Genomic DNA, 15248 nt, shown 5'->3' on the forward strand with positions numbered 1-15248 from the left:
ACTCGTTCTAAACAAACAACACAATGCCTCTTCTTTTCACCTTGGCTCCACCCCCTCCGCCCCGTCCGTCCACGGGTTTCCTATGTGTACTTCAAATGCCTGCTAATCTTGCTATGAGAGCTGCTGGTGTTACTCTCAAAAGACTTTATCCGGCAGCAAGATCCTGCCTTTTTAAGAGGCAAGCCACTAACCCTGAGGTCCCGCACAATCTTGCAGAACGCTGCTTGGTGTCCCGAGCCTCTGGGACAGCTCGTCTGGGTTTCATCAGGCCCCTTTGCCAGGGCCTCCCCGGTGGCGTCAACAAGGGTCACACCTCCTGCAGAAACAGCCCTCAAGTTTCATCACAGTGATGCTAAAAAATATTCTCCAGCTTCAGCAATGACCTAGTTCATTCAAGGGCAGGGGGAAAAAAAAGTCTTCTTCCAGAACTTCCCTGGGCACGGAATTTTCCCTCTTAGGAAGATAGGAGCTTTCCTGGAAACAGACCCAACTGTGCTTTGACCCGAACATCGAAAAGACCCTGAACCCCGTAACTCCTCCGAATCTCCCCAGTCCCAGGAGCAGGGACACCCAATCAATGCCTCCCACACAGCCTGGGGAGCCCACAGCCGAGCCAGCCCTCCTAACACGTCTCTTGGACAAAAAGTATTGAAAAGTAAGTATCTGGACTTTGGATTTTACATGAAGAATGGCTGTGCTTTAAATAAGTAGTCGTTGGCATTTTCTGCAATACGGAGCAAAGCAGGTGGTTTCCTTACTTAATACAACAGGAGGAAACACGTCGGGGATGTATGGCATATTTGGCTAGCCAGGGTTTTAAAGTGGCCAAATTATCGTCTGTAGTTTAGATCCATTCAAACCCTTTTGTAGAAATGATTATTTTTTACGCCCGTTTATTGTGGCCTGATAGCAATTGAAGTAGATTCTTTTACATCCTGGCTATCTCGACAATTAGAAAAATCAGACACACAGGATGATTCAAAGGAGTGGTCCGCCAAGGCTGTGCAAAGTAACATGAAAACCTGAGGTAATTACCCAGATGACTCAGGCCCCAGATCCTTCAGCCTGAAATATTTGAGCATTTTAGTCAGAAGTTATTTGTTTTGCTTGGACGGTATGAATGATTGAAAATCCCTACCTTCTGGGTAGACACAGCAGTATCTCGTCTGGCAAATGGCTGAAAAGCTATCAGGCATTTCAAAATGGCTGATGCAGACATTCACCGAATCATTCAAGAGATCTGCTTTCCTTTCCCTTTTCTTTTTCAAAATTGTGGTAAAAACACCTAACATGAGATCTACCCTCTCAATCAATTTTATTTTATATATATATATATATATATATATATATATATATATATATACACACACACATATATATGTATACACATATACAAGTACATATACATATGTATATATATACATATATATAATTATATGTATATAATTTATCGTCAGATTGGTTTCCATACAACACCCAGTGCTCAATGAATTTTAAAGTGTAGAGTACCGTATTTTTAACTATCGGCATGATGTTGTACTTGTTAAATAGATTCCTTAAAAATGTAAGGCAAAAGTCAATCAAAAAAAAAAGCCATCGATAAAATGGAACCACTGTTACGTTACATTTTGGTGAACACGTCTAAACTTTAAAACCACTGATTAAGGGTGTCAGTTACAGACATCTGGCACTCATTTAAAAATAGATAAAAGCAAGAACAGCATTTAGTGCTGCTTCTGCTCTGCTATTTCCCTGCCCCAACCTTTTCCTTAAGTGAAGGTATCCTTCATTTTTGAAGCTTCACTAACCAGGAATGGTAAGAGAGGTTTTTTTTTTTTTTAAATAGCATCCTAGCTAAGGGTAAATTGCATGAGCTTCACTGCTGTGAGGCTTTGGAGCCCAAATCCAGGATGTTGTGAGTGACCTTCTGAATCAACAGGTTGACAAACCCTGTATCAACAAGCACTGATGATCAATAACCACGTTCAGATCTTGGAAGTCAGGATTTCAAACAAACCGAAGCAAGTCTGCTGCCGACTGACACTGGCCCCTTGAAGTTTCTGCAAAAAACTCAATCGCAATTTGGGGAAGACTCTTAGGTAGGGTGGAATTCATGCTTTTGTCAGCTGCAACCTGCCCCCTTCCCCCGCCCCAATCTAATTCATGTTTTAGCACCCCATGCACACCTACAGCATGGACATCAGCCTGCGTTAGAAGGGCGCAGCCAAACTGCTAATCTGGGCGGAGGAGTCAGATTTCCAATCAAATCCTGACTTTAGCACAGTTTTTCAGCCTGTCTGAACTCCAAGGTTCTCATCTGTAAGACGAAGGTACCAACATCCACTTTGACAGGAATGATGGGGATCACATGTAAATACACCTAGGGTATCTGTCCTATCCTCGCTTCTCCCCAAAGGCCAGTTCTTCTCCTTGGTTAATTAATTAAAAAGCTCCCCCCGCCCCTCTCTCTCTCTCAAACTTCTGAATGCTTTCATTATATAAACTATTAAAGTAGTGGAAGCTACATATTTTTGACATCAGTCCAATGATTATTTTTAGAAAATTTTTTAATGTTTATTTATGAGAGAGAGAGAGAGGGGGAGACACAGAATCCGAAGCCGGCTCCAGGCTCTGAGCTGTCAGCACAGAGCCCGACGCGGGGCTCGAACTCACACACCGCGAGATCATGACCTGAGCCGAAGTCAGACAGTCAAACGACTGAGCCATCCAGGCGCCCCTACTTTTTGTCTGAAAATAGTTGATGATGTATTTAGCATCTGAAAGGAGAGGGAGAGATTTATTAACGTGATCTGATACTTGTCAGTGTATACCAGTACCATATTTAAATATGAGTTTTCATATCCCATAGGAATGGGACGTAGAGGTAAATCGAGGCACACAAAGTGGTGTCTGTGCTAATTATGAAAATAAAGGCGCAAGTCCAGTTTTCCTCAAAGATTCTAGTGGGGCCTCGCATCAATTCCCTTTCTGCTTGGACAGAGCCATTGTGGAGTGAGGGGATGTGAGAACATTCTGAAACGGACTAGCCATGGGGGGCTGAGCAGAGACAGTAGCTGGGTAGGCATCTCAGGAGCCATGGCTGGAATTTCGTGGTCAAATTCATAATGACCAGGGTGCTTCCTTGTTCTGAAGTGAGGGTGAGTCAAGCACAGAGGGACGGAGCATTCCAGAATCAGAAGCAGGCCTTGTAGGACAGTTCCAAAGAATTTTATCAACATCTTTATTATTGCACCTGTCTTTCCTGAGCTATGCCACAGCTTTTGCCCGGGCATATCAGAGAGGCTTGATAAATTCTTTGCTTGGGTTACTCACAGGCTCACAAGGAACCCTGTTATTCTGGGCTAAATTCTGCCAAAAAGGAAATCTAGAAATTCAGAAATATAAAGAAACTTGAGAGAAAGTAAGCATGACATCTTAGGGTTGGCAACAGGAAAGAATAAATACCCAACTTCCGTGAGAGAAGAGGGCATTCAAAAACGTTTAGAGCCCTCAATGAGGTTGCAGCCGAAATGCACCCTCCTGGCACTGACCAGGAGACTAGGGACATCAGGTTGAAGAGACGGACACCGGTTGAAGGAGATGTCAGTTCTGGAGAGTTCGTTGCTGAATCCATAGCACTCTACCCCTTCCACGGCCATCGCTTCCATGGCCGCTCCCAGCACATCTGGGATGCACGATTCACCTTCATCTTCACTTGGACTTCAGTCCTGCTCTTGGATCACCAGGCTCATTCGCTCCTCAGTCAGTAGTTTCAGATCTTCCTCTAGTCCAGTGGTTCTCAAACTTTAAAGTGCAACAGAATTGAGAGAGCTTGTTAAAACGCAGGCTACCGGGTCCCACCCCCAGAGTTTCTGATGCAGAAGGTCCCAAGAATTTGCATTTCTGACAATTTGCATTCTGACAGGTGATGCTGATAAACCGTTGTTTTAGGCATTTCTTTGGCCTGTAACTCCTAAGGAGAACCTGTTTGCACCGTTCTTTTCAATCACTAAACTTGCCTACTTCTCAAGAGGTGTGGGAGGCCCAGCCACAGCATGCTAGCGCTGGGGAGAACACAAAAGATAAACCCATGAGTTGTCTTGCAGGCAGACATCTCAGGGTGGAGTGTGTCTGTGGGGGATACTGAGTGTGGGCAGGACACACGGACCTGACTGGCCCATCATTTGGGTGGGTGCTGTTTTTTTTCCAGCGGAGGCTCTCAGGGCAGTCTTCAAGGACAAGCTAGCACGTGAGCTGGGGTTTGAAATCTGGTGGGCGGTGAGCATATGGACCAGATGGAAGGTGGTCTTTCTGTGTAAACAACAACAAAAAGCAAAACAAAACATGAAGGGCAGAAAGAGACAGGAGGGGACGGAGCTCAGAAATTCATTTGGTTATGCTAGGCGTCCCCGGAACTTTCTTGGCGAAGCATTCTTTGGTGAAGCCGTCTAATCTTAAATCCTTCCCTTCTGCCTGTCTGACACAGAGATCTGGAATGGAGGGCCCGTGGTAGGGATTTCAGGCACCATGGGCCAGGGAGGGGAAGGTATGGATGCTTCGGTAGGCTTTCTAGAAGGAACAATCAAAAATCAACTCAGACTCGCTTAAACAATAGCAACGGCGGGGACTTACTGCTCACACAACTGGAAAGTCCAGAGTTTGGTCAGGACCTTGGTGCCGGTTCTCCGCATTTCTGGACGCTCTGCTCTTCTCTGTGCTTTGGTTTCAACCTCAGGCTGCCTTCCCCACAGTCTCAAATGGTACTTAGCCTCCCCTGGGGTCGGTGTTCTTTTTCCTGTTTACAGGACAGCGAGGGACCTAAGCTTTGCACTGATTGGGTCAGCCCTGAGCGACTTTCTAGAGGGAGCTGCGTGCTGATTGGCTTAGACTGAGGTTAACAGACCAATCACCGAGCAAGAGCGCTTGATGGCTTTGGACCAGTCAGAGCCCAGGAAGCAGGAAGGGCGAGAGCACTTCATCCCCGGGATTGAGTGATGGGAGAGGCGTGGGGGAATGCATCTAAGAGGACAAGGCAAATGGCCAGTTGGGGGCGGTACTCCTTCCCTCCAAGGCGCACTTTACTAAACACAATTAGATAATGGATGATAAAAAAAAATATTCTTCAGAAATCAAGGCAAGTGGAGGCGAACCCACAAAGTTTTCTCCTAAGACCTTCTGACTGGCTGGGGGAAGGCTGGTGGATGATGATGGCCGAGGTGACCCTGGCACTCGGCCCAGCACCCTTTCCCTGTCCCAGGCAGGGAGGGCACGGAAGGGAAGATAACTTTTCCCAAGTGCTCCCCTATCTGTCTGAAATTCCACAGCCCCTGGTCCAATTTGAAATAGACATTCTTTCCAAAGAGGGACATGGGGGGCCTGGGAGAAAGCAGGGGACAAAAGGAGGAGGGCCCAGAGAGAGAGTTTCTTCAGCACACAGTGAGAACTCTGATGACACATGCCTGGATGGGACACAGCCTTCAGCCCACCGCATTTAACTTCAAACCAAAGTGATGTTAACCAGTTAATCCAAGGCTAATCCCCAGCAGTCCGTCTCATTAACTCCACTATCGTGCTCTGTATGTTGATAGCATCATGATCTTTGCTTTCTTCTCGGTCTTTCCCTTGAGGGAGGACAAGGATGAGCCTGGCAGAGGGATGTATCCTTTCAACATAGTAAACTGAAAATCAGAGGCAAGAATCATGGACTCTGCCACTAACAAGCTGGGTGACCTTGGAAAAGTCGCTTAAACTGCCTGTTTCAGGGGCACTTTTCAACTGTAAAATCAGGGAGGTACTCAACTCTCTCACATGTTTCATTTAACCTTGAGCCCTTCCCCGCCCCCCCTTAAAGAATTGGAAACCGTCACAGATTTTATTTTACTTATTTATTTCTAAATGTTTATTTATTTATTTTGAGAGAGAGAGAGAGAGCAGGGGCAGGGCAGAGAGAGGGAGACAGAGAATCCCAAGTGCTGACAGTGCAGAGCCTGACATGGGGCTTGAGCTCATGAGCTGTGAGATCATGACCTGAGCAGAAGTCAAGAGTTCCATGCTTAACCAACTGAGCGACCCAGCTGCCTCAAAACTGTCACGGATTTTAAATAGCGGAGGAGAGGACTACCAGTGGAAAGACTCTATTCTACCTTAAAAAAACAAAAACCGGAAAAAACAAACAAAAAACCTTCAAGCAACTCCCGAGAACAGAGCCAGAAGCAGCCACAGCCCATGTTCACGATAGATAGGTGCCAGGCACACTCTCAGGCACACAGAGTTACTCACAAGTAACACTGTAACAAGTGAGTAAGAGTTACTCACTTAAAAGTTAAGCTGCATTTGTTCATTAGGTAACTTATGTAAATTTAAAATATCCAAAAGGCTATGTAGAGACAATCACTGTCCTTAACAGCCCCCACCCACACTTCCTTAGATACTGGGGTCTCCTGGCCGCAACCCAGTTACCAGTTTCTTGTGTGTTTTTAGAATTATTATGTGTATAAATAAGCATATTAGAATATTCTTCTTGCTTATACAAGTGATAGCATACTCTATGCCCTCTTCTAGATTTTATTTTACCTAACGTGTCTTGAAGATTATTTCGTATCAATGCATACAGAACTGCCTTGTTTATTTTTCATGCCCACTGCTGTTCAAAAGAGAAAATTCCATTCTAAACTGTAACCATATTCTTACTGATGGCCGTTTTGGTTACTTCCAATCTCTTGCTGTCACAAGTAACGAATGCTGCAGTGAACACAGTATGTGCTTATGAAATGTTTGTCTCCTCCATGCCTCTCTTTTAAAAGTTAACTTTATGGGGGCGCCTGGGTGGCTTAGTCAGTTAAGCATCCGGCTTCAATTCAGGTCATGATCTCACAGTCCGTGAGTTCGCGCCCCGCGTCAGGCTCTGTGCTGACAGCTCAGAGCCTGGAGCCTGCTTCAGATTCTGTGTCTCCCTCTCTCTCTGCCCCTCTTCTGCTCACACTCTCTGTCTCTCTGTCTCTCAATAATAAATAAATGTTGAAGAAAAAAAATTAAAAATTAACTTTATGGAGGCACATATTGCATGTTGTATAATTCACCTTTTCTAAGTGTTCGATTCAGTGATTTTTCGTAAATGTATCAAGTTGTACAACGATCGCCATAGATCAGTTTTAGAACGTTTTCATCGCCCCAAAAAGATCCCTCGTGCACATTTATGGTTGATTCACATTTTCCCCACTGCCTCTGTCTCCAGCAACCACCTACTTTTGGTCTCTATAGCTTCTTTGGGACATCTCATATAACTGGAACCATACAACGTGTGGTCTCACATGTCTGGCTTCTCTCACTGGAATGTTTCTGAGGTTCATCTATATCGTACCACGTATCCACGCTTGCTCCTTTGTATTGTTCCACCGTATTCTACGGTATGGCTGTACCACATTGTCTCTGTAGGCACTAGTTGGACGTTTAGGTTATTTCCAATGGACACTTAGGTTATTTCCAACTTTAGGTTATTATGAATAATCCTGTTAAGAACATTTGTGTGCAAGTCTTTGTGCAGACACGTGTTTTCATTTCTCTTGGGGAGACACCCGGGAATGGACCTTCTGGGGCTCTTGGTAAATTCATGTTTAACTTTTCCAGAAACTGCCAAACTGTCTTCCAAAGTGTCCGTAGCCATGCTTGACGGTTTTCTCCATATCCGGGCCCACACTTGGCTGCCTGTTTTATTATAGTCATTCCAGTGGCTGTGAAAGGCTATCTCATTATGGTTTTAATCTGAATTTCCATAATGACTAAGGCTATTGAGCATCTTTTCACGGGCTTATTTTTTGCCCCTGTTTTTTTTTTTTTCTCACACATAACCCTAAAATCACACCCAAGTAAGAACACAGTGCTTGAGTTCCAGCAGCCATGTCACTTGCAGGCAGTGAGGAATGAAGCGTGTTACATCAACGCTTTAAGGTGACCTTAAGCTTCCAGGTCATTATCTGTGAAATGGGAAAGAACACCAGCGCTGGTAGCTTTGCTGTAAGGATTAAATGTGACAATGTCTCTGAAGTGTCCAGCCTGGGGACTGATACACAGAAGGGACCCAAAACATATTCATTGTCTTTCTCCCTGCCTGGCTTGCCCCCTCCCCACCCACCTCCCCCAAATTCCCAGAATGCATCTTTGGGCTGCGTACTCTGCCCTAACTACCACGGGCCAGTCGGCGCGGCACCCAGATCTGTAGTAACTCAGACGGCAAATGCGGGAACCCAGTTGCCATTGGATTAGGCTGGGTGATCGGAACTAATCCCTCCTGTCCCCCGTGAGAACTCACTGTGACAGCTGGCTTTCCTGCTGGCTCCCAAGGCACCAGTTACCCATTATCTGCGTGTGGGCTGAGAGCGCCTCCCTGACCCCTTGGCAACAGCCTTCCTGTGGACAGCAGCCACACCACCGGCTATCTGTACGGGGCAGATTAGCCAAAATAAAACTTGGCGTCAGTCAAGGGCTTTAAACACTCAAAGCACTCTCCCGTAACCTCTTGCCTGGTTCTCTACTTTGAGAGGAAGGTATTTCGGTAATTTTACTGATGTTACTGATAGCAGCTAACACTTGTAGAGTTCTTACTATGCCATTTAGAGGAGCTTTATCCGTAGTCCCTTAATTTTCCTACCAACGAAATGAAGTGGAGACTGCTCTCATCCTAGTTTTACGGATGAAGGAACTTAGAGCAGAAGTAAGCTAGTAAGCGGCAGGGCTCAGATTTGAACCCGGGAACCCGGTCCTTCATCGCCACATCCTTCTACTCTTCTGTGAGGGGCCCTGCCCATTTTGGAGTATCTATCAAAACGTAACATGTGAATGTTCTTTTATCCAGCAGTTCCATTTCTTGGTATTTAGTCTCGACAACCGCCGAGGTGCCCAAGGAAGCATTTAGCAGGGTGAAGTTTCTTTGGGACACACTTGGAAGTCTAAAAAACTCTAGCCTAGCTATGTGTCATCAGTGCAAGAACACACAGATGAAGCACACTTATTGCCGCGCTGTGCAATACTGATGTCACTGAGCAGTTTTTAAAAAATGATGCAGCCCTTTGTGGATTGGACTGACATTGGAAGATTGCCAAAGCTTATCGCTAAGATAAGCCAGCTGCCTGGGAATATACCCAATTCAATGCCACGCATGCAACAAAATTGTGTATATATTTAGATGACTATATACGTACGTGGGTAGAAATTATATATATTTATATATGTGTTATATATATTATTAAAATATATTTGTATATAAAGATAATAGAGATATAAAGATCTATTTAAAGTTTATGTATTTATTTTGAGAGAGGGAGGGCAGAGAGAGAGGGAGAGAGAGAATCCCAAGCAGGCTCTGTGCCATGAGCACGAAGCCGGATGTGGGGCTCAACCCCATGAACCGTGAGATGGTGACCTGAGTCAAGATCAAGAGTTGGACGCTCAACCGACTGAGCCACCCTGACACCCCTATATATATATTCAGATGACTACACACAGACCTGGACAGAAAGATGCCTGAAAGCCTGGCAAACACTTCCTCCTGAGAAAGTACTGAGATGAGGGCCAGTGCAAGTGGGAGACTTTGCTTTCATATGTATTTTTGCAAATAGGGACGAATGCATTTAGAATCTGTGTAATTAAAGATAAACCGATTTCTTTTAAAAAAGGAAACGACCACAGCTGAAAAACAAAATAAAGTCATGCACATCTTGTGTTCTTTCCAGTTAACATGTACCTCCCCAAGGTGTCTGTGAATGCCACTGCAGGCCCCCCCTGCTAATATCAGTAACTCGATATTGGTTGCCCACGTCTAGCTGAGGATGAGAAATCGGTCTTCAAGTGTTCTAACCTTCAGAGGAGCCATGAAACCTGAACCACGGCCTGACTTAACTGTCCTCTCCCTTGTCGTCAGCACAGCCCTGGCTGGGACACCGTGGCGGCTGAACCGTCTCTGTGGGTCACATAGCACGGTTGTCAGTGTTGTCACCTGTGGGACTTCACCGTCAGGAAGCAGTCACCTGGAGAGGCATCGCAGATGACACATAAGGTCCCCGGTGTCACCCCAATTCTTGTGGAGCAGTTTTGTCCTTTCTTCCCTTTCTGTCCGTAGCAGTGGACCCTGGGAAGGGGAGGGGCCATGTAAATTACTCTCACAGGTGAATGTTCTACCAGGAGAAATTTTTAGACATTAATTGGTATATCGCTTTAAAAACAAATTACTGTGGTAACCCACAGCAGAAAAGGAAATTGAGGAAACCAAGTGACGTCTTCCCTTAAAGCCTGCTGATTACCACCTTGAAAACGAGTTATGGAGCACATTCTCCCTATGCCATTTACATAGTTCTCTGCTTTTACAGATAAAGAACTTTGACCAGGTAAGTGGCAGAGCTAGATGTAGATTCGTCCCTGGCAAGTGACAAAGCCTGCATTTGATCCTCAGTCCTATGATGCTTCCCGGTCAGGAGAATTCTCCAGCCCCCAGAGCCCTTCTCTTGCTACCCTCCCAATTGTCTGAGTAAGCGTCCTGGGAATGTGGAGAGCCCAGGGAGTCCTCCTTCTGCCCCGACAGCTGCTCCTAAGAAGGGCTGCAGAATGACGTAAGGAGGACTGAATCCCGACCCACGCCACAACACGGATGTGTTGGAAACGTGTGCTAAGAGAAAGAAGCCAGCCACAAGGGACCACATAGCATTTGATCCTGTTTGTTGGGAAATGTCCAGGATAGGCAGATCCACAGGGACGGAAAGTAGATTAGTGGTGGTTGCTTGGGGCTCTGTGTGTGTTTGGGCGGGGGGTGGGGAGGGACGGGAAGATAAGGACTTGAAAGCCAAGGAGAATGGGATTCTTTCTGGGGAAATGAGAATGTTCTAACATTGATTGTGGCGATGGTCGCACAACTCTGAACACACTGAAAGCCGTTGGAGTGCACACTGTGAGTGGGTGGATTCTACGGCGTGTGAATTACAGTTCATTCAAGCTGTTTGAAAACAAAGCGTTGCAGAGCCATCAGCCTCGCTGTCGGTCAGTTGAGCTAGTGGGTTCCACTGAAGCCACATTTTTTTTTTTTTTTTGAAATAATTAGCAAGCACTACATTTTGTGCCTGGTGCTGTTCTAAGTACTTTACAGGCAGTAGTAACTCATTTCATCTTTATAACAACCTATGAAGTATACAAAACTGTTTTGCCTCCGTTTTACAGATGAGGAAACTGAGGCACAGAGAGGCTGGGACACACTTGCTGACGATGCTAGTAAGGAGTGCAGCCAGAATGTAAACCCAGGTACCTGACTCTAGAGCCCTTAACGCCGGATGCCGTGTTGCCACTCAAAAATGATAAGTGGGGTGGGGGTGGGGGCCTGGGTGGCTTACTCGGTTAAGCGTCCAACTCTTGATTTCATCTCAGGTCCTGATCTCACGTTTGTGAGATCGAGCCCTGCGTTGGGCTCTGCGCCGACAGTGTGGAGTCTGCTTGGGATTCTTCCTGCCTCTCTCCTGCTCACACGTGTGCAAACGTGGACACGCTCTCTCAAAACAAATAAATAAACTTAAAAAAAAAAACAAACCAGTAGATGAGGTCACAAATACAACTTGCATTTCCAGTTGTGAAATAACCGTAAACATTTTAAATTGGATTTAGATTCTGTTCTTTTTGCCCTATGCCTATGTTTTAGCCCTAAAATTGTTCAATAATCCTGAGAAGCATCAACTTTTTATCTCAAGTCAAATCCACAGCTCTAGCTCCCATCACCTGCTCAGATGTCTGAAAGGGATGAGCAAATACACTGGCATTGACCGAAAGGCTCCCTCTTTCCGCGTGTTTGCAGAGTGGGGGGAGGGGCAGCATTTCCTCAGCAGTGAGAGGACAGCAAGTTGCCATTCATTTCCTTGGTTTTCTGAGCACCGTGCCCTCGTCTGGCTTAGTCATCTCTTCCTACAGGGATTCAGCGGCGCTCGCCAAGTCTTCTGTAAACATCGCCATCCTTGTGCAAGGTGGCTGCCGTGGAAGTTGTCCCCTGGAGTTATTTGCTTTTGATACTTCTTTCAGCCTTGCTGAGAGCAGTTTTTCCATTAGGCATTTCTGTGACTTCTAAGTAAATAATAATGCACGTCAGCTCTGGCCTTTTTATACCTGTTGGAACAATCACGTAACGTCTAAATGTACGTATCATGTAATCTGTGTCTATTTGCCATCTTGCAGATGAAGTTTCTTTCTGTTCTGTGCGACTAACTTACCATCTAGACCAAGAGGGACTTAGGACGGTTTTATGGGACACCTGTTAACCAGGGACCCGATGGGGTCCAAACTGCACAACTGTGTTTAAAACGTCCTATAACCAAAAAGCGCTGGAAATGCAATCCAAGACTTTTTTTTTAAATGCTTATTTAGTTTTGGGAGAGAGAGAGAGAGAGAGAGAGAGAGAACAAGTGGGAGAGGGGCAGAGAGAGAGAGAGGGAGATGAAGAATCCAAAACAGCTCCAAGCTCTGAGCTGTCGGCATGGAGCCCCATGCGGGGCTTGAACCCACAAACTGTGAGATCACCACCTGAGCTGAAGTCTCAGCTGGGCGGCTCAGTCAGTTGAGCGTCCAACTTGAGCTCAGGTCATGAACTCGTGATTTGTGAGTTCGAGTCCCTCGTGGGGCCCTGTGCTGATAGCTCAGAGCCTGCTTTGGATTCTGTGTCTCCCTCTCTCTCTGTTCCTCCCCCGCTCATGCTCTGTCTCTCTCTCTCAAAAATAAATAAAGACTAAGAAAAAACCAAAAATGTCGAGAGGATCCAATTAACAATCATAGCGTCTCTTTCTCAGTCTCTGTGCCTCAATCTCCCCCGCATAACCCCGCGGCATTTCAGACTTCTCTCCCAGCCCTTGTGCTGTGTTGCAGACCCAAGCGGTTGTCTTCCTTGTTGATGCAAAGATACTTCTTCTTCAGCTTTACCGCTCTTTCTGCCTATTACATGCATCAGCGGACCCTCAGGTCAGAGCAGAGTTGCTTCCTGTGCACTCCTCGTGAGGAAAGGAAGGAGGTGTGTTCTCCTAAATCAGTTATTTCTACCCTGCTATTCAGAAAGCTTGGGTGCGTCACATAGGGGCAATTTGGGAATGCTTTTTTGTTTCCAAGAACTACACTTATTCTAGACAGAACACCTTGAGATTAAGGAAATGCTGTGGGAACATCAGGGGTTGCAGGAAAGGCCTCAAAGGGAAGGAAGGGCTGGCAGAATGTTCCAAGGGCCGCGTCTACCAGGCAGGGGCAGCCTTGAGGTTCCACCGTGTGCCCCACACGGGGGCCCCATGCCCAGAAGGCTCCCAGCGCTCAGGGTGGCGCTCTGTTGTTCCCATCTCGAATATCTGAATCCTTTTTGCACAAGCAACTCATTTTCAGCTTGAACCAGGTCCTACCAAATCGGAGAATTGGTTCCAAACGGTTAAGAAGCTGTTCCACCCATATGGAGAAGGGTTTCCCCTTCTACGAGACAGTTGTGGCCATTTAGATCCAGCCTTTTCCGCCAAGGGCTTAGCTCACGTCTGCTGTAGGACCCTCAGCATCCCCAGAATCACCATTTGCAGGTCTAAGTGCCTCCTCCCTGTCTGTGCTAAATGTATCCGATGGTGGTGGGAGCCTTCCTCCTCCTGAGCTTCGTGGCATGTGAGAACAGCTCACCAAGCGAAGGGGAAGTGGGAGCTTCCTGTTTGGATAGAGCGAAATGTTATTTCCAAGCATGGGGCTCTCCAAAGAGTGCTTTTGACAGAGTGGTGCCAGCACGGTACGTGGAGGGTAGAGTGGAAAGGGCCCTCTGGGTTCAGACAGACCTGTGTTCTTTTTTTTTTTTTTTTTTTAATATTTTTTTTTCAACGTTTTTATTTATTTTTGGGACAGAGAGAGACAGAGCATGAACGGGGGAGGGGCAGAGACAGAGGGAGACACAGAATCGGAAACAGGCTCCAGGCTCCGAGCCATCCGCCCAGAGCCCGACGCGGGGCTCGAACTCCCGGACCGCGAGATCGTGACCTGGCTGAAGTCGGGCGCTTAACCGACTGCGCCACCCAGGCGCCCCCAGACCTGTGTTCTTAAGGCTGCCGCGCATCTGTGTGGGTTGTGCACTGCACAGCTCCGGGGACGGTATCAGCCTGCACAGCCATGAAGGGCGCCCCAGGGCAGCAGCCACTTGAACTGTGTGATCCTGAGCAAGTTGTTGAATCTCTCTGAGCATCAGCTTTCTCATCCTTAAGATGCAGGAGGTGTTCATAACCACTCAGGCAATTTAAAAGAGGTGAAATGAGATTGCGTACGTGGTGACCAATCACGTGATAAATGCCTGCATGTATCAATGAATAAATACATGCTAACTCACTGCCCTCCTGGGGGCGCTCGTCCGGAGCTCCAAGCAGCACTGCTTGCCCAGTTTCAAAACACCCCCCCCCCCCCCGGAGATTCATTTGCATTTAACTAAGGCCTCTTTTTTGGAGGCGAGTGTGCCTACGCACTTTTTGAGTCCCATGAAGAGACTTTGAGGACAGAAAGAAAGATGAGAGAGACGTGACACTGGCTGTGGGCTCAAGCAGTTCTCTCTCGGGGTGGATTAGTGGTTCTCCGCTGGGGCTGCCCTCCCCAGGGACACTGGAAATGTCTGCGGACACTTTGGATTGTCGTGACTCGGGGGAGGGGTGCCGGTGGCACCCGGTGGGTCGAAGCCAGGGGTGCTGATGCTACGATGCACAGGGCAGACCCCACAACCAGACATCCGGTCCAAGGGCCAGCAGCGCCGCAGGTGGGAAAGCCCGCCCAAGGACTTCCCATCTGCCCACCAGCCCAAGTGCCAGTGCCCGGCCTCCGACGAGCCAGGGCGTGCTCCTTCTGTCCCTAAGGGCCACTAAACGAAACTCCCAGGACAGTCAGAGGAGCCCCAGAACAAATGTTGATGTCAGGGATTTGTGTTTTTCAGATTCACGAGGCACGTAAGGATGACAGACTCAGGAGGGCCCCAGAGGCGCACCCTTTGTTTTCTATCTACGTTGCTTTCCCAGAAAGTTCCTGAGAAGTCAGACGCCGTGCTTCGCTGCATGATATCTGGTAACCACCAGTGGCTCATTCTCCTCTGAAATCTCCCTGCGGACCCGGGTTTTTGGCTCACAGAGGCATTATGAAAAATCATTTGTGGGGCGCCTGGGTGGCGCAGTCGGTTAAGCGTCCGACTTCAGCCAGGTCACGATCTCGCGGTCCGTGAGTTCGAGCCCCGCGTCAGG

This window comes from Lynx rufus, unplaced genomic scaffold (genome assembly GCF_022079265.1).
Source record: "Lynx rufus isolate CCGP_SWC_20201006 ecotype Redwood Valley unplaced genomic scaffold, mLynRuf1.p SCAF_20, whole genome shotgun sequence".
In the NCBI taxonomy this organism is placed as follows: domain Eukaryota; kingdom Metazoa; phylum Chordata; class Mammalia; order Carnivora; family Felidae; genus Lynx; species Lynx rufus.